The following is a 26,237-nucleotide window of genomic DNA, read 5'->3' as shown; positions in this document are numbered from 1 at the left end:
TTTAAATGGAATTCCGCGGCTCGCGTCCGAGTCCCTGCACGTTTCTGTTAGGACGCGTCCACGGCGGATGGAAACTTAGTAGCAACGTTAGTAGATATGTGGATGACAGGATGACTGTAGTTAATAGAAACATAAATAGATATGTGGATGAGTGTATCAACATATTTGAATGGCACACTTTTCTTCTCGGTTTATTGGCAGCGCGCGTCGAACAATTGAGCCAGTTTGAAAGAAAGAAAGAAAGAAAGAAATATCTTTATTTTTAGGCAGTTGCCACACATTACAATAATAAATTCTAAATATATAGCTTATAGCTAGAGCAAAAAAAAAGGACGCCCTGCAATATGTGGCATAACCTAGAAAAAGGCCCTAACTCAGCATTTTGCTACATACTTCCTATCCAAATTCGTGTATGCAACACTGATTTTCAGTAAGGACCCAGTTCAGGTGCCGCCACGTTTGAGCCATTAAGTATTTTTATTTTTTTTTAAACGAGGGAAATTATTTATGGGTAAATAAGATACTCAAACATGTGCCATTTAGTAAGCAATTAAAAAAAGACCATGATGGCTATTTTTATTTTAGAAGCAGCTTATTTGCTCGGGGCAAGTACTTATAAGAAGATAGCAGAGATTTTTAGGCCAGGAGTTGCGTCGTCTGCCAGGTCTTTGGCTTCCTTGGATCTTGCTTTATATGTATAATTGTATACATATAAAGCAAGATCCAACTACTACTAATAATACTATAAACGCAAAAGTTTGTATGGATGTTTGTTTGGACGACCTCCGTGGCGCAGTGGTATGCGCGGTAGATTTACAAGACGAAGGTCCTGGGTTCGATCCCCGGCTGGGCTGATTGAGATTTTCTTAATTGGTCTAGGTCTGGCTGGTGGGAGGCTTCCGCCGTGGCTAGTTACCACTCTACCGGCAAAGATGTATCGCCAAGCGATTTAGCGTTCCGGTACGAAGTCGTGTAGAAACCGAAAGGGGTGTAGATTTTCATTCTCCTCCTAACAAGTTAGCCCGCTTCCATCTTAGAATAAAAAAATAAAAAAAAACAGTCAAGCGAAAACTTCTTAATGTATTGGTCGAAGCTTTTGACCAACTTCTTAAGAACCACCACAGAAGACGGCGGAACAATAATGGTTGACACACACAGCACTGACGTACGCACTATATTATTACTAAAAGATACTTAATCATAAGAGGTAGTCAGTGTGAACGCGTCCTAACGGTTTCTTGAGCGCGGGGGTGGCTTACGGACAGCTTTCGTCCCCGGCGGCCGCGCTGCCACCTGCCTTCTACAGTTTGCGCGGCGCATAGCAACCGAGCTATGTACCCACACACGTTATATACTTCTAGAGACACGTTAATACTACTAGAGGCACGTTATATACTTCTAGAGACACGTTATATACTTCTAGAGACACGTTATATACTTCTAGAGACACGTTATATACTTCTAGAGACACGTTATATACTTCTAGAGACACGTTATATACTTCTGGAGACACGTTATATACTTCTAGAGACACGTTATATACTTCTAGAGACACGTTATATACTTCTAGAGACTCGTTATATACTTCTAGAGACACGTTAATACTACTAGAGGCACGTTACATACTTCTAGAGGAAAACCGCGACTTCATCCTCGCTGAAAACCACTGATACCTACATATAAAGATTTATATGTAGTTGTGTGTATAAGAGCCGTGGTAGCTCCGTGGATCTCTGTCTCCGATTCCGGAGGGTGTGGGTTCGAATCTGATCCGGGGCATGCACCTCCAACATTTCAGTTGTGTGCATTATAAGAAATTAAATATCACGTGTCTCAAACGGTGAAGGAACAACATCGTGAGGAAACCTGCATACCGGAGAATTTGCTTAATTCTCTATGTGTGTACGCATTGGGCCAGCGTGGTGGACTATTGGCCTAACCCCTCTCATTATGAGAGGAGACCCGAGCTCAGCCCAGCCGAATATAAAGTTGATAATAATGATGATGTAGTTGTACGTATCGGATATGCGACAGCGTATTGCTAAATTTGTAATACTATTCTGTAGGTGTGTTTATCACCCCTTCTTTTAAAAGACTAGGGCGATTTGGATTTTCTTATTTATTCTGTAGGTTTGAGTCTTAACTTACCAATAGACTTCTAAAATGATTACAAAGAATCTACCAATCGACTTCTGTTATGATTACAACGAGCCTACAAGTATCAATCAAATTCTGAAGCAATAAAAAAGAGTAAGCAAGTTTTAATGTGATTACGAAGAGTCTACCAACCAAGTTCTAATGTGATTACAAATAGTCTTCTAATCGACTTCCAAAGCAACAACAAAGAGTCTACCAAACGACTTCTGACACAATAACAAAGAGCCTTTACCACTCGATATCTGATGTGACTACATAAAGTCGTCTACTATTCGACTTCCAAAGCAATCACAATGAATCTACCATTCGTCTTCTGACGCAATAACAAAGTGCCAATCGACTTCTGATGTGATTACAAAAAGTCGTCTACTAATCCACTTATGGAGTGATCACAAAGAACCTACTAATCGACTTCCAATGCAATTACAAAGAGTCTACCAATCACCCACAGAAGCGAGTGGTTTTCGGGCGGTAGGTACCAACTGAAATATTATTCCAATATTTTATCAAGAAACGGGTATCCGTAACAATAACTAACACAGCCCGAGGCAACAGATATTGAAATCAGTTCCGAAATTTGATACATTTTAATCGGATCAATCAATGACTTGCGTTGCCTGGAGGGGCTCATTGTGTTGAAACGCGAGTTCTAAGCGACATTAACGAAGGTTGCGGACGACCAGCTTAGCGAGACCCCCGTAGTTTAACCCTGCTGGCTATGCTAAAGCCACAGCCTAAATATATCAGCAATGTTTCCAAAGACAATTGCTGAAATACTTAACTCAGATTTGAATTAAGCTTTAGAAAAACAAAGTACATATTATATCCATCGACTCATTTTACTCCCCACTGTCGACATGGGGGAAAAAAAATATTGTTCTGGTTTGGAGACTACGAAAACTTCAAAAGAAAAATAGAGTTTATAAGGTATACGTAACACGTTCGCTGCGGCACTGATTTTTCTGTACTTTCCTCTGGTGATTTACGAGGTTTTTTGACCTCGTACTAAACTTTATGTGGTGAGGTACGAGGTCCATCGACCTCGTAACTCTTGAAGACACTAAGTGTACGAGGTCAATTGACCTCGTACCGTAGCGAACGTGTTAACATAAAAAATCGCTTACCTATAATAGAACAACTTCTCGGGGGTATCGTAGCCTATGTCGAACTATTAGCTTAATAGAAAATGTCTACTAAGTATGTGATGCCCCATCAGCCTTAACGTTTTATATGTTATGTGTGCTGCCGTCAAAATGAGGCATAGGTGTTAAGATCAGCATATTTCAATGGCCGCTGCAGCGCCAGGCCTATGTCCTATACATTAGAGCAGCATAAGCTACACATTCCTCCTATAAGGAGTGTTTCGCCCTGTAGTGGGTCATTAAAATATCTGATAATGACGACGTAAGCTTACTGTATCCACTACGCTGTGGTCCGCTACACAGAGCGAGCGGCTCCTCTCCGGAGGGGTCGGCGGAGGACGGTCTGAGTCGGGCGGACAAGGCGCGTAATTTACGCGTGAGTGCTCGCCGCTAGTGATTACGAGCGCCGGACGGAGCTGATAATTCCGAACGGTATTATGGCGGCACGACTTAGGGCGCGCATTCACACACAGACTTATGTTTGGTGATTTGGAATAATAACAACTGTGGCTGAAGATCATCCGCCCCTCGACATACTCACATCTCGCGTCGAGAGAAAAACTAAATATGACGAGCAATAGCGGGAAAAATCCATAATGTTAGTAGTTTGCAGCTAAAGTGGAGGCTGGTGACCAACAAAGTAATAGAGTAATTAATCTGTTGTACATTATTTATCTAATGTTAAGGTTTTATTTATACAGAAGCCTATCTCATTATTACTTAAGCACATGAAATATTGAAAGAATGTGTTAACAACAGAGAGCATATATCCAAAATGTCAAAAGCAGATTAGGTACTTACATAATAATAGTAAATTGCTACCAACAGCCAGTAATTTAAAAAAATAATGTATTTATAAAATTGGCATAGATATTGCCGGAATTTGGTAAACCACATTCCGTCCATTTGATTAAAAGAGTAACAAAAATCCATCATTACAAACTTTCGCATTAGGTGGTCTGTGACTGAACTAAGGTACCATCTACCAACCAGTCGGACAGTGAGGAGCACGCTTTACATTCGGGTGATTTGGCCTTCGTCGGACACAGGCGTGGTGGCGACGCGAGTCATTAAGATGGCGTGTGACTCGTTACGCCTGGGGCGGCTGGCGTATACGCTGCGCTATACCCACGTTCATTAGAAACAGAAACACCCAACACCCACATACCAGAGCTGGCTAAGGTGCCATTTGCCATTTGCCGTTTGGGTGCGACGCGGCTGTAGCTCTGCACAGAAATCATAACTCAAATCATTGATGGTATTTGACTCGTTATGCTTAAGGAGGTTGGTGTATGTATACGCTGCGCTATACCCGCGTATTCATTAGAAACAGAAACACCCAACACCCACATACCAGAGCTGGCTAAGGTGCCATTTGCCATTTGCCGTTTGGGTGCGACGCGGCTGTAGCTCGGCACAGAAATCATAACTCAAATCATTGATGGCATTTGACTCGTTATGCTTAAGGAGGTTGGTGTATGTATACGCTGCGCTATACCCGCGTATTCATTAGAAACAGAAACACCCAACAGCCACATACCAGAGCTGGCTAAGGTGCCATTTGCCATTTGCCGTTTGGGTGCGACGCGGCTGTAGCTCGGCACAAGTCATAAATCAAGTCATTGATGACATTTGACTCGTTACGCTTAAGGCGGTTGATGTACGCTGCACTATACCCACGTACATTAGAAACAGAAACACCCAACACCCACATACCAGGGCTGGCTAAGGTGCAATTTGCCGTTTGGGTGCGACGCGGCTGTAGCTCGGCACTGAAACCATAAATCAAATCATTGACTCGTTATGCTTAAGGCGGTTGGAGTATACGCTGCGCTATACCCACGTTCATTAGAAACAGAAACACCCAACACCCACATACCAGGGCTGGCTAAGGTGCTTTCAAATCAACCATTTGCCGTTTGGGTGCGGCGCGGCACTCAAACCACAAGTCAAATCATCAACATAGCGTTTGACTCGTTATGCTTATGGTGGTCAGTGTATACGCTGCACTACACCCACACACATTACATAGAGAAACACCCAACACCCACACACCAGAGCTAGCAAAGGTACTTCCAAATAAGACATGTGCCGATTTGGCTGCGACGCGGTTAGTGAGTGTACACACTACGTCACACCCACATACATTTGTAACTATCAGGACTGATAGCATAACGGGCCTTCCAAGGGGGCGTATAACCAACATCTTCCCTCCACGTAGGAAAGAAAGCCGTATAATTTATAGCCATAATAACCAAGCAGGATTTGTAATCAGTACTCAGACTAGCGCTATACTGTAACGATGTTTTAATAATTCGACAGTACCCTCTTTATTTACAGAAGTTAGATAATAGACATGAATGTTGACAAACGGAAGCCTATTTATCATAAAAATCTACGCAACTACTACTCTCAGAGTGATTTAAATGCAATAATGGCGTGCAATAAGTTATTAACATTAGCTGGTGGGAAACTTCGCCCGTGGCTAGTTACCATCCTACCGACAAAGACGTACCGCCAAGCGATTTAGCGTTCCGGTGCGATGTCGTGTGGAAACCAAAAGGAGTGTAGATTTTCATCCTTCTTCTAACAAGTTACACCGCTTCCATTACATCTTAGATAACCCCATCCCTTTCCATTCATCCCTTACCATCAGGTGAGATTGTAGTCAAGGGCTAACTTGTAAAGAATAAAAAAAAAATAACTACGAGTACACCTTGGGCACTATTTCATAGGTATAGGCGGAAAATTCTTTAACCAATCCAGGTTCGTAATGAAAATCAAGCTAGACAGTACATTTTTGCATCTATGAAGTGCACGCAAATGCTCACCATTGAGATCTACGTACCGATATACCGTTAGATACGCCAAGACAGTAAAACCAGTAAGGGCGTGCGCCTAACAGGTCCCCTACTCAGTGTTTTAGTGGCCATTTGCGTTGGAAGCTAACAAGCGCCGACTCGCTAATGACGCACCTGCGAGACATAATCGAGCCGCACCAACGTTGGCCGCCTTTATTAAACGACCCCCAACGTTGGACGCCTTTATTAAACATCCAGCACTATCTTCTCGACGCCAGCGCACCGAATCCAATATCCGAACGCAATAACAATCGCGACCGTCTATCGGACGCGCGTAAATTATGCACGGAGCCTAACCTACTTGAGAATTCAATCGTTCGAAAATCAACTTTAAGTTGAGGGTGTAAGGTTGGGTATTGTGTGGGGTAGGATTTCTCCCGCGAACGGTTGTCGACATCGTCGTGCTAATGGCTGAGGACCTCCCCACGTCCCCTTTGTAAGGGTTTCTCTACACTTGGTGCTCTGCATGCAAAGATTGCTAATCAATGCAGAAAGTTATAGGTAGGTATAACTCGCATAAAGTATAGTTACCGTTAGGGTTTGGTTTATTTTCTAACAATACTAGAGCGTCCCTGGACAAGAGCTTTGTAAAGGATTACCTTAGCAATAACTTACTCATACGAACAGTTAAAATATTCATTATATCTAGAAACAAAATTACAAAATCACGAATATCTATATGTAGTAACACGTATTATTGAACATCCATTCATAAGTTTATTGCTGGCAAACATTTTAAGATCCATGATTTTTGGACGAATTATAAAATTACTAATTTACAGTCACTTTGCGGTAAAGTGCTCATTAAACTGCCATAATTTACAAGCAATTTTAAAAAATTATTAAAAGTTGAATAAAAAAAATAATTTGGAATTTCTTTGTTATGTGGTATTTTCATATTATAGAAAATCAGATATAATTCAAAGATAATAAATAATTAGGTAAATAAACACAAAAGATAGACATTTTACGAAAAAAAATGCATTCAACTGAATCTGTTATCTCGTATTTTTCAAAAAAACATCATACACCTACGTAACAGAAAGTACTAAAAAATCGTATACGGCGCGAGTGACGTAACGGCCAGTTTTCTCCGTTTTTCTCCGGCCGAGGCCGCCGGCGAGAGCGCAACAGAATTAGATTCACCGGAGTCGAGGGCGGGAGGAAAAAACAAGTTTACGCCCGTCGCACCTACTGGTTCAGTACACGTATTATTGAGAGGAATCACTAATTGTAACGAACTAAGGGCATAGCGGTAAATGCATTGGACTAAGGGCCGGTTTCACCAAGTATTAAATGTACTAATTAAGTAATAACTCTTCTAATAATGTGTGAATTGATGATTGTAAATTATGATGTGAGGTATAAAGCATACTAAAAGGGGGTATTTGGTGTTTATTTCAATAAGATCTGACTGTAACCTGAATCTATACTAATAATTTAAAGCTGAAGAGTTTGTTTGTCTGTTTGGTTGAACGCGCTAATCTCAGGAACTACTGGTTCGATTTGAAAAATTCTTTCAGTTTTAGATAGCCCATTTATCGAGGAAAATTAAAGGATATATATTATCCCCGTATTCTTACGGGAATGGAACCACGTGGGTGAAACCGCGCGGCGTCAGCTAGTTCGCCATAAATATACAAGTATTTTGATCGATTGATTGAATGATGTTAGATAACTTATGCACAAGTTATATCTTTCTCATTTAGAGTAAACTAAGAAAGTAACAAAACTTACGGTTAGACTAACTACAGGATAGGTCCCGTAGTTAATGGATAAAACGCATGTAGGTTATAGGATACACCATTCTATAACTTGATTAGTTTTGAAAAAGTCTGTAGGGTGACGAAGTTGTACTTTTTTTTCGGATATTTATAATGTTTCTATCTTAAATCAGTTTTTTTAAAGCTGTATTTAAGATTTTAAAGTTGTAATTTTCTTAAATGTTGCAGATGAATTACCAATGCATTATGATTTATGATACTATTACCTATTCACTTATCGAGGATTATAAATTGGTATAAAACTTGTGTCTTCTACGTGTAATTACAAAGTTGCTGGTAAAAATGTATGGTATGGTGCTGAATCTTCAAAAGAAAAAATCTTAAAACTGTGCACAATCCAACTTTTTTCTTTTACGATATTAGATTACTTACCTAAAATGGCTAATGCAGTATTTTGTATATTATTGATATGACAAAAATTATATCAATTGTATAATAAAGAAAAACTGGACAACGTTATCGCGTGGATTCGTCGATTTATAGCGCATACCTCATAGCAAAGTGAATCAACTATTCGCTAGCTTAACAGTCGCTAAATTTTGGCCGAGGTCGAAATTTAAGCCTCAATAGCTCAACGGTAAGAGCGGTCGGACTCATCATCGAGGGGCGGTGGTTCGATCCTCGCCCCGTTGATATTGTCTTCCCCCTCCTAATACAGTCTTTCCCGACTAATTCGAGTGGAATATTGCTCAAATTTAAAAGATATGGCAAATATATATTTTTTTTTAAATCAAAACGGGAGGACATTATAATTATATCATATTCAACGGCTCAAAACACAAACATCGGCCCAAAATGGTGTGTTTAAGCACCCTCGCGCGCGGCGCGCGGCGGTTCAGTCGAAGGCATAAACAGGCAGAAGCCTATCTTGGCGGACGCTCAAAACTCATTAGCGCTAGTCGATTTATGCGGCAATATATTCACAACGAATATGTCCCGCCATTTGCTAATAATATAAGCTAGTGTGCGCCTATGGATGATGACAGTTTTTTTTAATCGTGTATAAATTAGGAATATGCTTGTAGTAAAGCAAAAACAAAATCTAAAAGGGTATATGCGATCATTACTTTCGCAGCTACAGGGATTTAAAGGGCCAGATTTGCGGCACTGCGCTGCCGCGGATCGCCCCATACAAAATGGTACAAACTAATGACGTCGTAGGTAATGTAATGATCGTTAGATTTGTACGTGCGTTCAAACAAAATTACTAATATCTTTGTTATTTGTGCGTTTATGTTTATAGTTCATGTAATCAAAAATGTCACAAGGAAGCTAAAAATGTATCATTTTTCATCTAATTACGATAAAAAAAAAGTTATTAGACTTTTAAATTTTATCTTATTTATTTTACAAACATCCTGTCAATCATGGTTTTTTAAATATTAATTACTTAATATTGACCTTATATATTATGTCTCATAGAAATCAATATAGTTAAATCTAGTCATCATCCCCATTACAAGCATTAAGTTATTAAGGCTCGTAGAATCAGCATAACTAGACCAATTTTATAAACTCTTAAAATAATGGAAAGCTACATTATAGGTGAGTATAATATATTATAACCCGATAATTCCGAGGGGACTAACCCCTCGGAATTATCGGGTTAAAATATAGCCTTACGAACGAGAACAGCGCAGGTAAGTAAGTCATAAAATAATCTGTTGGTGCAGTATGGGAGAAAAGTAGTGACATATACCACAGTATATGTAGGTAAAGAGTCGATAATAAGCCGACATGGAGGAGAATAAAGGTCACCATTGACGGTCAATTATTCTCACGTTTCTGAAAAGCAAACGGCAGTACCCACGCGGCATACTATACAAGTCATGTACGCAGTGACCAACACACGATAGTCGTGGGTGCTACAGAAACGTAAGGATAATTGACCGTATGTGGCTAGCATTACAAAGCAGTATATATATCACCGCAGTACGTATATATAAGAGTAGGCGATAGGAAGACCAAGAGAAAGGCTTGCGCCGTGCTCTACCGACAATAATGCACGAAGAATTTCCAAAACGAAGCCCGCTTATTACTGCGAAGGCCGGGCGTAAATTCAATTTAGCTCAAAATATCTAAAGACCGGCCTGCTACGCATACAATGGATGCCGGCTTTGGTCGTCAGTCGCGTCATTATTATTTAATCTGTGGAAGCATTTAGGCGCTATGAGCACCAGCCAGCTGTGAGGCTAGGTGACTTGGGTCAGAGCTGAAAGGCAGATCCCTATTTACCGACTACATAGCGGGTATATAGCTGACGGCGAAGTGAACAGAAGCGCGAGTAGGGCCGTGACACGTCTGCGATAAAGTTATCGATATCGATACTCCGTTTGAAATATTGTTTTTTTAAAACATGTAATAGGAGTAGCATTTTATTATGTAGTAGTTAGATATTAGTGTATGTTCTCTAATGTGGTATTATTATCTCTGTGAAATATCTTAGGCGCCATAAGCACCAGTGTTGCGTTCGTTTAATTCAGTGATGTATTTTTTTATTACTTTTGTATGTAACATGTGCTATAGATATGCTGACAACGACTGAACATGATTAGAGAAGGGGCAGTAAAGCAGAAGAAAAATTTTAGAATTAAAAACCTTAGGTCTAGTGTTTAGCTTATACACCTTCTGAGTATGAGGGTCTGGAGATAGGAGATAACCCTGGCCCTACAGTGGGGCTTTACCACTCTAACGCCCACTCCGCGAACAGCAATGTGGCGGAACTTCCCAAGACCAAATCGCTCGAGGGTGCATTTAGAATGCCACGCTCTCCGTCGTGAAAAAAACAGACTGACGGTCATCGATAGCGATAAATCAATAGCGGTCCGTCCCTAGCGGTCTGCATGCGCGTCGATAAATTCCGACCGCGTTGTCAATCGCGCGAGGAGCGTTCAGGAATTAACGGCGCTGCGCTGTCAAGGCGCCCGCCCCCCTCCCGGCGACAGGGTTGTGCGCGCCGGGTAAAATATTACCCGCGCACCGGGAGATTTATGTGTACCATACCCTTACCTCATTTTTGGTAAAAAATATCGTTGAGTATTAGCGGTCAGCGCTGCGGTATCAACTATGACAAACCAGTGTCTAAATTTTTGAGAAATCGCATTACTTTGTTTTAGTCCCCTTTTAATTGCTGGATCATCATCATCATCATATCAGCCGATGGACGTCCTCTGCTGGACATAGGCCTTTTGTAGGGACTTCCAAACATCACGATACTGAGCCACCTGCATCCAGCGAATCCCTGCGACTCGCTTGATGTCGTCAGTCCACTGGTAGGGGTCGGCCAACATTGCGCTTACTAGTGTGGGTCGCTATTCCAGCACTTTGGGACCCGAACGTCCATCGGCTCTTCGAACTATGTGCCTCGCCCATTGCCACTTCAGCTTCGCAACTCGTTGAGCTATGTCGGTGACTTTGGTTCTTCTGCGGATCTCCTCATTTCTGATTCGATCACGCACAGATACTGGATACTACAATTGCTGGATACAGTCCATTAATGCACTATTCTAAATCTAAGCCAGTATTGGTACCTCAGTTTTAGTAAAATAAAGAAGTTAATGTTATATTCTCGTTCTAGGCAAGCGGTTTTTATTTTAGACATCATCATTTGCCACTTGGTATTGTCACAGTCCAGGCATGTATTATATTAAAACAGTGCTTTTAAATAAAATATAAATACATTATAAAATAACCAATTTCGTGGTTACAAGACTGCCCTTTGGCTTTCCTCATCCAAGTAACTCAACGATGGAAAGTAAAACAATTAAGCTGAAATAGATCATGTTTACAATAATTTCTCGCATAAGAAACTTCGGCGTAGCAACCGCGCTACGATCAAATGTCAAGAGTTTTGGATCACAAAATACACTGTTACTCCCGGTTTCGTGGTTTCTACACGACATCGTACCGGAACTGTATCACAATGTAATTACAGCAAATCTTAAGCAACCTATGATATTTTTATACTATAGATATGTCACATGCCTACAAAATCAACGCAAAAAGTGATCCGAATGTAGCGACTCCACTGAGCGCACACATGCACAATTTTGTGTTTACTTACATTATATATTTATGTACCTATATAGAGTTTTTACACTTCCTAAATACACAACTCGACATTGTAGACAATATTTAGGTATCATGTGTTTAAATATAAGTTGTTTAATAAGCTATTAAATGAAATAAAGACAATTATGCACATTTGTCCGCCTCAGTTTTGATGCGCTAGTGCCCTATCTGTAGTATAAAATATCGTTGACTATAACCCAATCTGTGACTTATCTAAAGATTTTCTTATAGTACCATTTTATTTTTATTCTTTTCAAGTTAGCCCTCGACTACAATCTCACATGATGGTAAGTGATGATGCATTCTTTAATGGAAGCGGGCCAACTTGTTAGGAGTAGGATGAAAATCCACACCCCTTTAGGTTTTTACATGACATCGTACCGGAACGCTAAATCGCTTGGCGGTAAGTCTTTGTCGGCAGGGTGGTAACTAGCCACGGCCGAAGTATCCCACCAACCAGACCAGCCCAGCCGGGGGTCAAATCCGGGGCCTCCGTCTTGTAAATCCACCGTCCACTTCACTGCGATTCTAATGTAATACAGGTGAAAAAAAAAATATTTTGGGTAAAAAAAACACAAATATGTTCAACCCTGAGTAAATTGCACGTGTAGGTACAGTGGCCCCGTGAATTATAAGGATTATACGGCGCACTCACGCGAGCTATGTGGACGCGCCCGCCATTGCCGACTAGCGGCTTCTGGGCGCAAGGATTGCTTTCTTCTGAATAATTAAGAAAGAAACAAAATAAATTTATTCAGATTTAAAAGTTACAAACAGTATCCTACCCTAAAGACAGCATGTCTGTCTGTTACCTTTAGAAAGAAAGCTCAGCATATGCCATGTACCTACTATATACAAGCGTAATACACGGCGCTGATTTTCAGCTGAGACCCGTGTGACGTCAAAGCTAACATCAAAAAGATATGAACAAATTCAAGTGAATTAAAAGTAGCAAATATTTTTAAAATAATAATTAAGTACTAATTAAACTACAGATAATGTAATTTATAATGTTATGTGTATTTATTTCTTAATGTATATATATTATGTACCTATAATAAATAGAAAATCATATTATTTGTACAATTAAAATGAAGAACTAAATTAATAACTATTAATAACTAATACTAAATATCAAAATTTCAAAGTAGTATCCTCCACCTAATTATCGTGTTTCCCTCTATAAAATTGATATTTCCACCATAATCCTCAAATTCTTTTTGTTGATTTATTAAATATTTATTTTAATTTTCTATGAAAAGCAAAGCAAATGAAACACCTGGTGACTCGTATGAGACTTTATTCCACTCCTTAATCCTAGTATCAATACACACTTCCAAAAGTAGGGAATTTGTTGTATCTAGGGGTGCCAGATCAGAAGTTTAAAATATCTGGAGAATATTTCAAAATATCGGGATTTTGGGGTTGTTATCGGGGCTCAGTGTATCCCGGCCTTCGGCCGCGGATTTGCTACTGCTTAGGAAAATATGCGCGACCTCTGGCCGCGCGCGTTACTGTCCTCTGGTGTAACTTAAGCGTACCCCGGCTCTCGTTTAGGGAATAGGGTTCTCCGTAACAATACAATATTGCCTGTAACCAAGGTAAACCTCCCCTAGGAGGTTTTTTTTTTATTCTCTACCAGATAGCCCTTGACTACAATCTCACCTTATAGCAAGCGATGATGCAATCTAAGATGGGAGTGGGCTAACTTGTTAGGAGGAGGATGAAAATCCACACCCCTTTCGGTTTGTACACGACATCGTACCGGAACACTAAATCGCTTGGCGGTACGTCTTTGTCCGTAGGGTGGTAACTAGCCACGGGCGAAGCCTCCCACCAGCCAAACCTGGACCAATTAAGAAAACCTCAATCGGCCCAGCTGGGGATCGAACCCAGGACCTCCGTCAAGGAAATCCACCGCGCATACCACTGCGCCACGGAGGCCGTCAAAATGAATTTAGAATAACCGTTTCGTAAAGGATTATTATCATTATCATCAACAATCCATATTCGACTCACTGTTGAGCACAAGTGTCCACTCAGAATGCTAGTCCACCACGCTGGCCCAATGCGGATTGGCAGACACGTAAAGAACGCACCGAATGCTTGAAATCAATATAACTAAACATTAACTGTACATTTAATTACATTAACAATAAACATTAACCGTACATTTAATTACATTAACAATAAACATTAACTGTACATTTAATTACATTAACACGTACGTTTTTTACCGAACGGAACAAATTTCGCGCGTACCTCGGGAAATTCCAAATCAAAATAACGTATTAGGAAAACGAATACGGAAAACTAGTGTATGCGGCCGGTCTTAAATGTTGAAACGCTCAATTGACCAAACCCTAGACCTCACAAGCCGAGCTATCTAACCACGACACCAAAGGGGACACATACCGTAATATTGCTATTAGGAAGCTTAAACGTTAACTCTCGCGGGAAATTATATCGCATGATGAATCTGTTTAAACATCTATTTCTCTTATGTATTTGCTTCCCGATACTTTTCATGGAAATATAGAATTCTGGAAAAGGCGATAAGTATTATTTTTTAATAAATTTATTTTATTCTATTTTATTTGATTAATATGTTGGTATAAATTCCCAGTCTAGTGTTGGGGTGTGGGTGCTACACTCCCGTGTCTCGTAGAGCAAGTTAACCATTCTATCCTGGTTATTACTATTATTATAATATAATATCGTTGAGACAATCACATTAAGCTCGCCATCTCAGACTGGAACAGCGCAGTGAGTCAATATAGCACCAATATATACTTTCAACCCCTATTTCACCCAATTTCTATTTATATTCTTGCATGTCTTATGTATAAACAATAGTCCACTAATCATTTTACAAAACTAAAAATGAACGATTTATAATAAAAACTTCAACCCCCCTTTAAAGCTATAAATAAGTACTCGTAGTTATGAAAAATCTGTAAAAAAAATCGTATTTTTCTGGTAGTTGAAAATTGAAGAACAAAATATCAACCCCTGTTTCATCTCCATTTGATTTAATTTTTAAACAAAAAGTATTCTTCGTATTATGGTCGGAAAAATACGAGAAGATATAAAATACAATAAAAAAATATTTTTGGCTTCATCATCATCATGTCAGCCGATGGACGTCCAATGCAGGACATAGGTCTTTTGTAGAGACTTCCAAACATCACGACACTGAGCCATCTGCATCCAGTGAATACCTGCGACTCGCTTGATGTCGTCAGTTCACCTGGTGGGGCAAATTTTCCTGTAGGCAGTAAGTTGATAATGATGAAATCTTTATCACGGCAAACCCTAAAGATGAGTAAAGGGCATACACGAAAACATAGTTACCAAAGTTTTGCAAAGTTCAGGGGTCATCCCGCCCACAAGTCTGATCCAGCCAAGCTATCTCCGGACACGTGGGTAGTTGTTAACGAGAGACCGCGCGGGTTTCGCCTAATGTCTTCATTTGTATTCAGATTTACCTACGCAGATAGAACGTGTGTACACCCAGCCCCTACCTAATAGTTGCGATTGATAAATAAACTGTCCACGGAAAAACTAACTGTATCTTCATGGTCAGAAGGGTTGAAATCCTGTGGTGTATTTGGAACCGCAAGATGCGTTGTTCACGGTAGTTTGTATGGGCTTACGGCAGATATAGGGCGGGTGTTTCGAGGCAAGTCGTGGTCACAGTCTAATTAGGAATTAATTATTTGATTGTGTTTTAGATATTGGTTGTGTCTTAATTGATACTGTTATTATTTGTTAAATAACTATTACGGTGGGGTAGTTTGGGGATATTTGAATACGTGTTTTGGAGATGTCAGTGAAATGTTGTGAAATGAATGTTAGTTCGAATTGAAGATTAGTTATGTGTAATGGCTAACTTTTTGCAGTTGCAGTTATGGGGACTAATATTTTGCATACCAGAATATGAATTGACCCTCAAAACACTTCGAAAAAATTGTATATTATAAGTACCAATAAAAAATCATGTACCAAAGAACAGACGTGAACGCAATTTCATCGCCAATAAAATTACGGTCATAACTTATTATGTACCTAACGTTAAAATGTTAAACTTTAACCCCTGATTGAATTGAGTAAAAGTTAACCAAATGAGTATTTTTTATTTATCAGCCAACTTACGCGCTAATATTGCAATAAATTATAGGTGTAAACCAGAAAACCCTGGCTCCACGCAGTCCCTACCCCTAGAATATTTATGTAAAGCGCGAAGCGAAGAGTCTTACGAATTATAAGTAACCAGTTAACTGAAATCATTTAAAATTCGAATATCTTACTAACAACGGCAAGCCATTCAAGCGAATACTTCGAACTCCGTCTACGTAATCAGTCGTCTATTTTCTTGTTTGTCTTCGCGATATTCTGTCGGCCATTTAAAATTACAAATTCACGGCGCGTTACGTAAGACCACAGACACCGCCGGCAGACGGCGCTGCTGTATCTGCCAGCACTCTCTAGTCTATGAGTACGGCGCCAGTAACTTTGACCCAATTTTCGCGACCCAACTTTTAATACGTTTGCTTTTACTCCACTATTTTCAACTTTGTACAGAGTTTTAGGGAGCACTAATCTGCTAAATTAATTGGATGGTTTGTTAATGAAGAAAATGATTTTAAGTACTTTTATTTATTTTAACAATTAACAACAATTGACTGTTATTTCATTTAATGTTAAGTGCACTGTTTACAGTGTTTTGGGGGTAATCATTTGCTAAGTAATTAATTGGTTTGGTAATAACGAAAATGGATTATTTTGTTTGTTTTCAACAAGACTTGACAGTCATTTCACGTGATTAAATTCAGAATCAATTTATTTAAACTAAGCCTAACAGTTTACAATCACTTTTGAAACGTCAAGTTTTAATTTAATGGTGGTAAGTAGGTAAAGTCGAAAACTTAAAATTAAAGTTACGATAAGCAGCGATAATGCTCTTTATACAGTACTAGCGGACGCCCGCGACTTCGTCTGCGTATAAATCGATGTCAACTTTCAACCCCTATTTCACATTCTATTTTGCAAGTTTTATAACTTATACCTAATAAATAGTCCACTTATAATTTTACATTTACAAATGTATCTAAAAAAATTAAGGACTTTCCGTACAAACTTTCTACCCCTACTTCACCCATTTCTGATTTTGTTTTCGCGACAAAAAGTATCCTATTATCCTTCTACGTATTATGGTCTCAAATCGTCTTAAGTATCATTTGAATTAATTCTGTAGTTTCAGCGTGATGCCCGGTCAAAAAAAAGGCAAACAGACAGACAAAAAATAGAAAATAGGCTTCAGTATCGATCTCCTACCTCTACCCTCTACCCTACTCCTACCCTACCCGTACCCTAACTGTATCCTACCCCTACCCTACCCGTAATCTTCCCTTTCCCTACCCCTAGGATAGGGGTAGGCCCTACCCCTACCCTACCCCTAACCTAGGCATACACTCCCCTACCCTGCCCTACCCCACCCTATCCCTACCCTACCTTTACCCTACCCTTACACAACCCCTACCCTAACTGTACCCTACCCTACCCTATCCTATACCTTCCCTACCTTACTCCTACCCTTAGCAAAATCGGTCCAGCCCTATGAGCGTGGTGCGATGACAAAGGAAAATAAAGACTTCTATGCTAAAATTATAATCTTTGGATCTACTGGATCGATTTGAAAGATTGTTTTACCAATAGAAAGCTACGTTATTTGCAAGTGTCATAGGCTATGTTTGATTCCCATATTCACACTGGAACGGGAACTACGTAATTGAAAGCGCGGGGCGTTGTCGCGGAATTTCTGCGTCTTTTAGAAATTTTGTATTATCTCCGAAACTATTTAATTAATTAACATACTATAAAGGGCAAATCTTATCTCCATAATATCCTTGTGATTATTAAATAATTTATTTTGATAAGGATTTAAGTTAAGTAGCATAAATAATGACGCAAACCTAAGTATATAAAATTTATAATTTTTAAAACACAAAAGATACTATATCTGCTAATATATAGAAGATAGATATATGGTGTCGCGGACTTTTTTGTAGAACTTTTAAAGATACATAAAGCCTCCATACATTAATTTCAATTTTACACAATAGTTAAGGCAGCGCATGCGAATAAGTCTGCTTAAGAGGATTTTCGGTCCGACCTGTATGACAAAAACTGTGATAACTCGGCGAATATATATCATACTAATATAAAATATAGCCTATAGCACTCCCCGATAATGTAGCATTCTACTGGTGAAAAAATTTTTGAAATCGGAGCAGTAGTTCCGAAGATTACCCCATTTAAAAAATGTGACAAACTTACAAACTTACAAACTTTACCTCTTTATAATATTAGTATAGAGTATAGATATAGATTTTTGGGAGTAGGAACTAATATGGATAATTAATTAGATGGTTTATTAATGACGAAAATGGATTTTCTTTTATTTAATTACAACACGACTTGACTATAATTTCGTTTGATGTTAAGCGATGATGGTTTATAATAAAGAAAAAGATTGTTTTATGTATTTTCAACACTTATTAGTTATTTTACGTTTTCGGTAGATTGGTAATTAAGTAGCTACGACCGCAGCCAATGTAGGTGCCAATTCAATATTTAATCACTTACCATCAGGTGTGATTTTAGTCAAGGGCTAACTTGTAAAGAATAGAAAGAAAAATTTGAAACATTTCAAAGTATGATAATTCCGTTTTAATTTTAGATACGTTTTTATTGGATTTAGATGTATTCAAACAATGACTAATCAATAAAACAGCCCCAAATACAACAATATTTAATACACAAACACAACCCTACTACTAAGTAGGTATGTAACATAGGTTTAACGCGTCTGAGTAACTTTGGCCCACTTTTCGCAACACAACTTTTATTGTCAACTTTTACTTTTATCGTTATTACATTGTTTCCGATTTAACTTGATAAAAGTGAATCTTGACAAAAGTGATGCTCACTTGCTAAAGTTTCTGCGTGGGGGTAGAGATTTTGTATTAAACATATGTTTAACGTTAAATTAGTAAGTATATATTCTGTGGTCAACCCACTGTGGTTCCATGTATGTATGTTCTATGTATTCTCGTACGTAGAGGATTCGATTATTCGATATTCAATAATTGATCGATCAGAAACAATCAATGCAACAGATCTCGTTTCTAAAAAACGGAAGAATGTTTATTTTTATATCCATTTATTTAAAGGTTTGATAATTTTGCGAAAACGCTCAAATCACATCGATCCTACGCCTAGCAGTTCACAGATACAAGACACTTAAAAATAAAAAAAAAATACGTGACTGGAATACGGCGCTAACTCGATATTCGTAATGAGGGAAACGTCCGTCAATTTAGATTCGCGCAAACAATTCAAAAAGACCGGCCCCCTTCGATTCGAGGCGTCTGCCGCTTTCATCTGAACAAATAAACGAGAAAAATTACGTATTTGAGTGCTGGATTGAAGACTGGGACATGTGTAGGTGATTTATAATTAGCTTAGTGACATTGTATAGCATTTTATAAGTGCATGCCTTACATAATCAGCTGTGGAGCAAACTGAAAATTAGCGCTTTGCACTAAACACAATTGCACAGCATAATAATAATCTCTATTATTATTATTATTATCATTATCTCTTTTTTATATTGGATTATGTTTTATTGAAGTATGTTTTCCTTGCGAGCTTGCTATCTAATATGTAAAATTTATTTGCGAAAACTTGTAATTGGCTATAGTAATCTGTTTTCTATGTTGTTACTTTTATTATCTTTGTATTTAGCTGTAAGTTTTCCTTTCTAAATAAATAAATAAATAAGGCCAGTTGTCATGTTGCTTGCTAGGTATTTATCTTAGTTATGGGATTAGTAAATATTTTTTTGTTTTTCTTAGTATTGTAGTTTTTAGTACACTTAAATTGATTGTGTATGCCTTGTAATAAATAAGGCAATAAAGTTCTTATTACTATTATTATTATCTAGCCATTCTACAAAACGTTTACGTAAATTACGTTATTTTTATTTTAACTGCCTTTTTTTTGCCATTTGAAAGGTTAAATGACCTTTCAAATCCAACTAGGTAACTTAGTACGATGGGGGAAAGCGAAAAAACATAGAAAACGCTAAAGTCACTGATACCTACTGAGATAAGATGTGTTCCTTAAATTATATATACGTATAAGCTATGAATACGTATAAGCTTAAATTATATATACGTATAAGCTATGTGAAGTATTCACATTGTATGCATTTTTAGCAGACTCAGAAGTGTTTACAAAAATAAGAAAACTAATGTCGAACAAAGGTTATGTATGATACACAACATTTGTCAGGATACCAGTTAATTAACAAATCAAACTGTAACCAAATAAGACCCTAGAATGGCAAGAATGACCCTGAGTGAAGTCACGCACTTGTGAACGTTGTGTGTAGGGTTAAAGGCGCCTTTCACAGATATATAACACTCCACTTTTCCACTCAAGTCACTCTCCCCGCCTATCCCAAGTAACCCATAAAGAATTACATAACAAGAGATGTGGACGGCTCGAACGCCACGAGCACGCTGAAGCCGTCCGTACCGCAAGTCGTTGCAACGCGGCGATAACAGAATGAAATCTGTTTTCGAAGTATAGGTACGTAAAAGCGTTCGCTACTGGAAAACGAGTGGAGGATATTGCGTGCTATGCAGAAATCTCGCTGCGTCAACGCAGTACCATAAATAGGAATAGGTAATTAGGACTTTAGACCGCAGCGTCAAGCGGTATTAATTGCGGTGCCATGCGGCTATGTGCTACGTACGAGTGTATATAGGCTCGAATTTCCCAGCATATACCTAATGTAGATACGTGGGCAGCGTCTCGCGGCCGACTCCCACCCCCATCCTTCGGGCTACCCCTTCGACGTAGGGTTGGCACAACAAGAACAGTAATTAAGTATTACTTTTTAGAATAAAATCAATTCGAATTCGAGTAGAAGGAATTTGGAAGATTAGTTTCGAAAATCACTTTATGATTTTTAAATTTTTGAAAGGGTTCTAAGTCTTGTTCATGTAACCCTTCGAAGATTCGTAATATTTTTAAAATTCAAGATATTAACTATTTCTTAATAATATTTCTTTCAATAATATTAATACTAAGTTATAGGTACTAATTATTAACATACCTATTTATCCTAAAAAATCGTTACGGTCATGTGACGCGAAGACAAGAAAAAAAGTACCTTTCCATGGATACTAAGAAGCGGGGGAAGGGGAGACCACCAACAACGTGGTTAACGAAGGTCCGTAAGGGCCTGACAGACGATGACGCAAAGGAGCGTACAAAATGGCGCCACATGAGAAGCCGACCGGGACAAGACGAGGCCGAAGAAGAGAAGAGAAATATCCTCGTCTTTTTTGAAGTCAGTTAAAATAATTAGTTTTCCGAGCGCCAGCCCTAGGCCTCCCCGTCTAATTGACGTCGCACCGGACGCTCGCGCCCGCGGGGACCGCGCTCCGCCTTCCGGACTCCGGGCTGCTCCCGATTTACAACATCGGCCGATAATCTTTTCTTGATGACGCAGCGCTGGCCTGTACGTGCGAACGGTTCCGTTCCGAACATCCGACGTAATAGTCCGACGGATAATGAGGGTGTTTTTTGTGTACGTAGATAGGTTATGCCCTTGACTTACTAAAAAACGCCCAAACACTTCCTTTGCGAATAGTTGGTACTTCAAGCATCTATATCGCGATTTATTTGAGCAAGATACTTATGTGAGACAGATGTAGACGACCTCTATCTTGATCACTAAGCGCTCTAAGAGCGAACTGTTAAGTTCTGAACGTCCGACGTAATAGTCCGACGGATAATGAGGGTGTTTTTTGTGTATACGTAGATATGGTAAGCCCTTGACTTACTAAAAAACGCCCAAACAACTCCTTTGCGAATAGTTGGTACCTACTTCAAGCATCTATACAAGAATCGCGATTTATTTGAGCAAGATACTTATGTGAGACGGATGTCGATGACCTCTATCATGATCACTACACTACACTACACTTTTTAGCTATTACCTACCCTCCTTACCCATATCTGACGTGCTGGTTAAAGATGGTTTTTGAAGTGATACCCCCTTATGGGAGGGTAAACCGCTTTGTAACGTAACGCGTTACGACGCCACTCTGTGTGGCTTCTCTTTCTCTCACGGCAGCAGGTTTAAATTAACACTTCTGTCGACCGTTCCGAGACAAACAACGTTTCTTTTTTATTTTGACAGGTTGATAATAAAAACTAAAATAGGAAATAGGTCCACAGGTCAGTTTTCAAAAACATGAAAGATTAACCACGTTCGAAACCCACGTCACGCGAGTTCAACTCGCACTTGACCGGTTCTTTTTAACCGTCTTCCAAAAAGAAGGAGGTTCTACGTTCGGCTGTAAGTAAGTTTTTTTTTTACGTAAGTCCAGCGATATTTCCGTCAATTGTGGACCGATTTTAGGATTGTTCTTGGCTCATACTATGAACAACATGCAAGGTATAGCCCATAAGTTTATCTGCCGAGTCGACAAATTCCTTCTACAGTTTTTTTTTATTCTTTACAAGTTAGCCCTTGACTACGAGTACAATCTCACCGGATAGTAAGTGATGATGCAGTCTAAGATGGAAGCGGGCTAACTTGTTAGAAGGAGGATGAAAATACACACCCCTTTTCGGCTTCTACACGACATCGTACCGGAATTCGCGGTTGGGTGGTAACTAGCCATGGCTGAACCAGACCTGGTCCAATTAAGAAATCTCAATCAGCCCAGCCAGGGATCGGACAAAGGACCTCTTAAATCCACCGGGCATACCACTACGTCACGGAGGCCGTCAAAAAAAGGCAGTTTCTAATAGCAAATGACGCAATCTTTACCGTTTGACACAGTAGCAGAGTATTCCCGTTATTATCCGCCGAAGTAACCCTCTAAAACAAAGAAGGCCTCCAACGTAATGTAGATTTTAATTAAATTTCCTCTGGACGCGCCGAGCCGGACCCCGGCAAGTATGCTTTGAAGGATTCCGAAGTCTGCAGCGTATCTGCTGCGATGGCTATGTTCGGGGACTTCGGGGAGACAATGTTCGGTTCATCTATATTTAAAAAAAAAAACTGTGACAGGTCAAATTCTATTTTACATTGTAGATATTTTGTAAATATTAGTTAGAGTCTTAATCAATACCTGAAGCCAACATTATTTTATTTTTTGTCTGTCTGTCTGTCTAATATTTATTGTTGACCGGACATCACGCTGAAACTACTGAATGTAATTAAATGAAACTTTGAACAATTTGAGAACATATTACGAAGAAAGTTATAGAATTCTCTTTGTTGCGAAAATAAGATCAGAAAGGGGTGATAGAGCTTTTTTGTTGACCGGGCATCACGCTGAAACTACTGAATGTAATTAAATGAAACTTTGCACAATTTGAGAACATATTACGAAGAAAGTTATAGAATTCTCTTTGTTGCGAAAATAAAATCAGAAAGGGGTGTACAGAGCTTAGGTTGACAATGTTAAGTTCTTTATCGACCACTATCAGAACTTTTAAAATCATAATTACGGGAATCGAGTAATTATAACTCGATTCCCATAATTATGATTATGATGATGATCTTGCACGATCCGATTTCTCTGACTATCCTGTGACATGCTTCACGTATTTTTAAGAAATTACAGTTTTCAAAAGCTTTTCATCCAATGTCCTAATCACCAGAGAACTTAGAAACGCGTCGCCTCACGCCTGGAGGTTCACACACGGTACATCGTGAATCAATATCGGCGGACCCTTATTAATTAGTGCGTTCGTTACGCGGACCCTCACGCCTCCCCTCACCCCGCGGCACCCTCCCCTAGCCCCTTGCCTCACCCCCTGCCGGTTCCGGCGATGAGCGTTTTTAATTAGGATCCCGAAGGCGATGTTGACACCTTCCTTGCAAATAAAGGTGGCAACTGAATGGGGCCTCGATTGGAACACGTATACAGTATTTCAAAGACGGGGTCCCTTTTTGCTGTGGCACGTTTATGGGGTAAGCGGCGGCAGTATTAGTATGGATGGTAATTTTCAAAAGCACACTTAGGTACTTGGTTTAACTTGAAAGATGAAATATTTCAAGTCAAACCAAGTCTTAGTGTTGTAACTAGGGAAAGACGCAAAGTTAAAATTTAGTGATTAATTTGTGAAGTTCGTTCATCACTAACTTCTTAACCTATATTCGGCTCACTGTAAAGCACGAGTCTCCTCTGAGAATGAGAGGGGTTAGGCTAATAGTCCACCACGCTGGCCCAATGCGGATTGGCAGACTTTTCACACATAGAACATTAATTTTCAGGTATGCAGATTTCCTCATGATGTTTTTCCTTCACCGTTTGAGACGTGTGATATTTAGTTTCTTAAAATGGACATAGCGCATATCTGAAAAGTTTGAGGTGCATGCCCCGGACCGGATAAGAACCTACGCTCCCCGAATCGTAGGTAGAGGTCATGTCCACTGGCTATGACGGCTCTTATAAGTTCATTCATTTATTAATAATACAAAAACATCCGACTCCAATCTGACTCCTATATTAACCGTTCTATTTAATAATATTTTAGACCAAGAAAAAATACCGCAGCAATGGGAAACTTCTGTCATAACTTTACTTTATAAAAAGGGCAACCCCCAGGAGATAAATAACTATCGCCCAATTAGCTTATTACAAGGACTAAACAAATTATTTACCAATATAATACTTTATAGGCTAAAAGGAGAGTTTGAGATCCACCAACCCCGAGAACAAGCAGGTTTTCGAAGGAATTACTCTACATTAGATCATATTTTTACTCTACGACAAATCATGGAAAAATATGTAGAGTACGGAAAATCTATTTATATAGCATTTATTGATTACTCCAAAGCATTCGATTCCATTTTTCATGAATCCTTGTGGTGTGCTTTGAGGAGTCAAAACATTGCAGAAAAATATATAAATATCCTTAAGGAAATCTATAGCAAGAGTAAAGCAATAGTAAAACTTGAAAAGAGAGGGAGATCTTTCGAAGTAAAGAGAGGAGTAAGACAAGGAGACCCAATCTCGCCTAACCTTTTCACTGCTCTGCTAGAGTATATCTTCAGAAAGCTAAATTGGACGGGCTTAGGATTAAATATAAATGGGGAATATTTAAACAATCTTCGATTTGCCGATGACATAGTTTTACTAGCAAGAAATCACGATCAGCTTTTACACATGATGAATACTTTAGATTCCCGCAGCCGAGAGTGTGGCTTAGAAATGAATTTAGAGAAAACTTGCGTGATGTCAAATAGTGATCAATATAAAGTTACAGTACAAGGGAAAGAGATTAAATATGTGGATGAGTATGTCTATCTAGGTCAGAACGTATCCTTCAAAGGTCATTATGTCAATGAAGTCGAAAGGCGCATCAAAAAAGCCTGGGCTGCATACTGGTCTTTAAAACATATATTTAAATCAAATATGGATGTAAAACTAAAGAAACTGACAATGGACTCTATAGTAACACCAACACTTCTATACGGCTGTCAAACGTGGCCGATCACTAAAGAGATCATTTATAAAATACAGATTTCCCAAAGAGCCATGGAAAGAAGCATGCTAGGCCTAAAACTAAAGCATAAAATAAAAAATAGAGTAATAAGAAATAAGACAAAAATTATAGACGCGGCAAAACTAGCATGTCTCTTAAAATGGCGCTGGGCTGGACACATAGCCAGAACAACGGACGGGCGGTGGACAGAGAAGGTACTGCACTGGTACCCACGTGACGAGCGCCGGTCGCGAGGCCGGCCGCGACGACGCTGGCGCGACGACATCGTCGATGCAGCGGGGACTACCTGGACAAGGTTGGCGAGAGACAGAGATAAATGGAGAAGGATGGAGGAGGCCTATGCCCAAAAATGGGCGTTCCAATAATAATTAATTGACAGCAAGCAGTGACGTAAACTTATAGAACTAATTTTCTTTGACTAAATTGGACTAAACAAATACTTACTAACAATGACGAAGAACTTTTCTGACATAAAACATCTATAAAAATTTTTATTTAGAATTGACATGTTTGCTTAAAAGAATAATATTAGATTTATGATGAATACTGTTTTTGAAATTACTTGTATATTATTGGAAATAAAGGCTTTATTATTATTATTATTATTACAAAAACAT

Source organism: Bicyclus anynana, chromosome 21 (assembly GCF_947172395.1).
Source record: "Bicyclus anynana chromosome 21, ilBicAnyn1.1, whole genome shotgun sequence".
Classification (NCBI taxonomy): Eukaryota; Metazoa; Arthropoda; class Insecta; order Lepidoptera; family Nymphalidae; genus Bicyclus; species Bicyclus anynana.
This window is presented reverse-complemented; position numbering follows the sequence as displayed.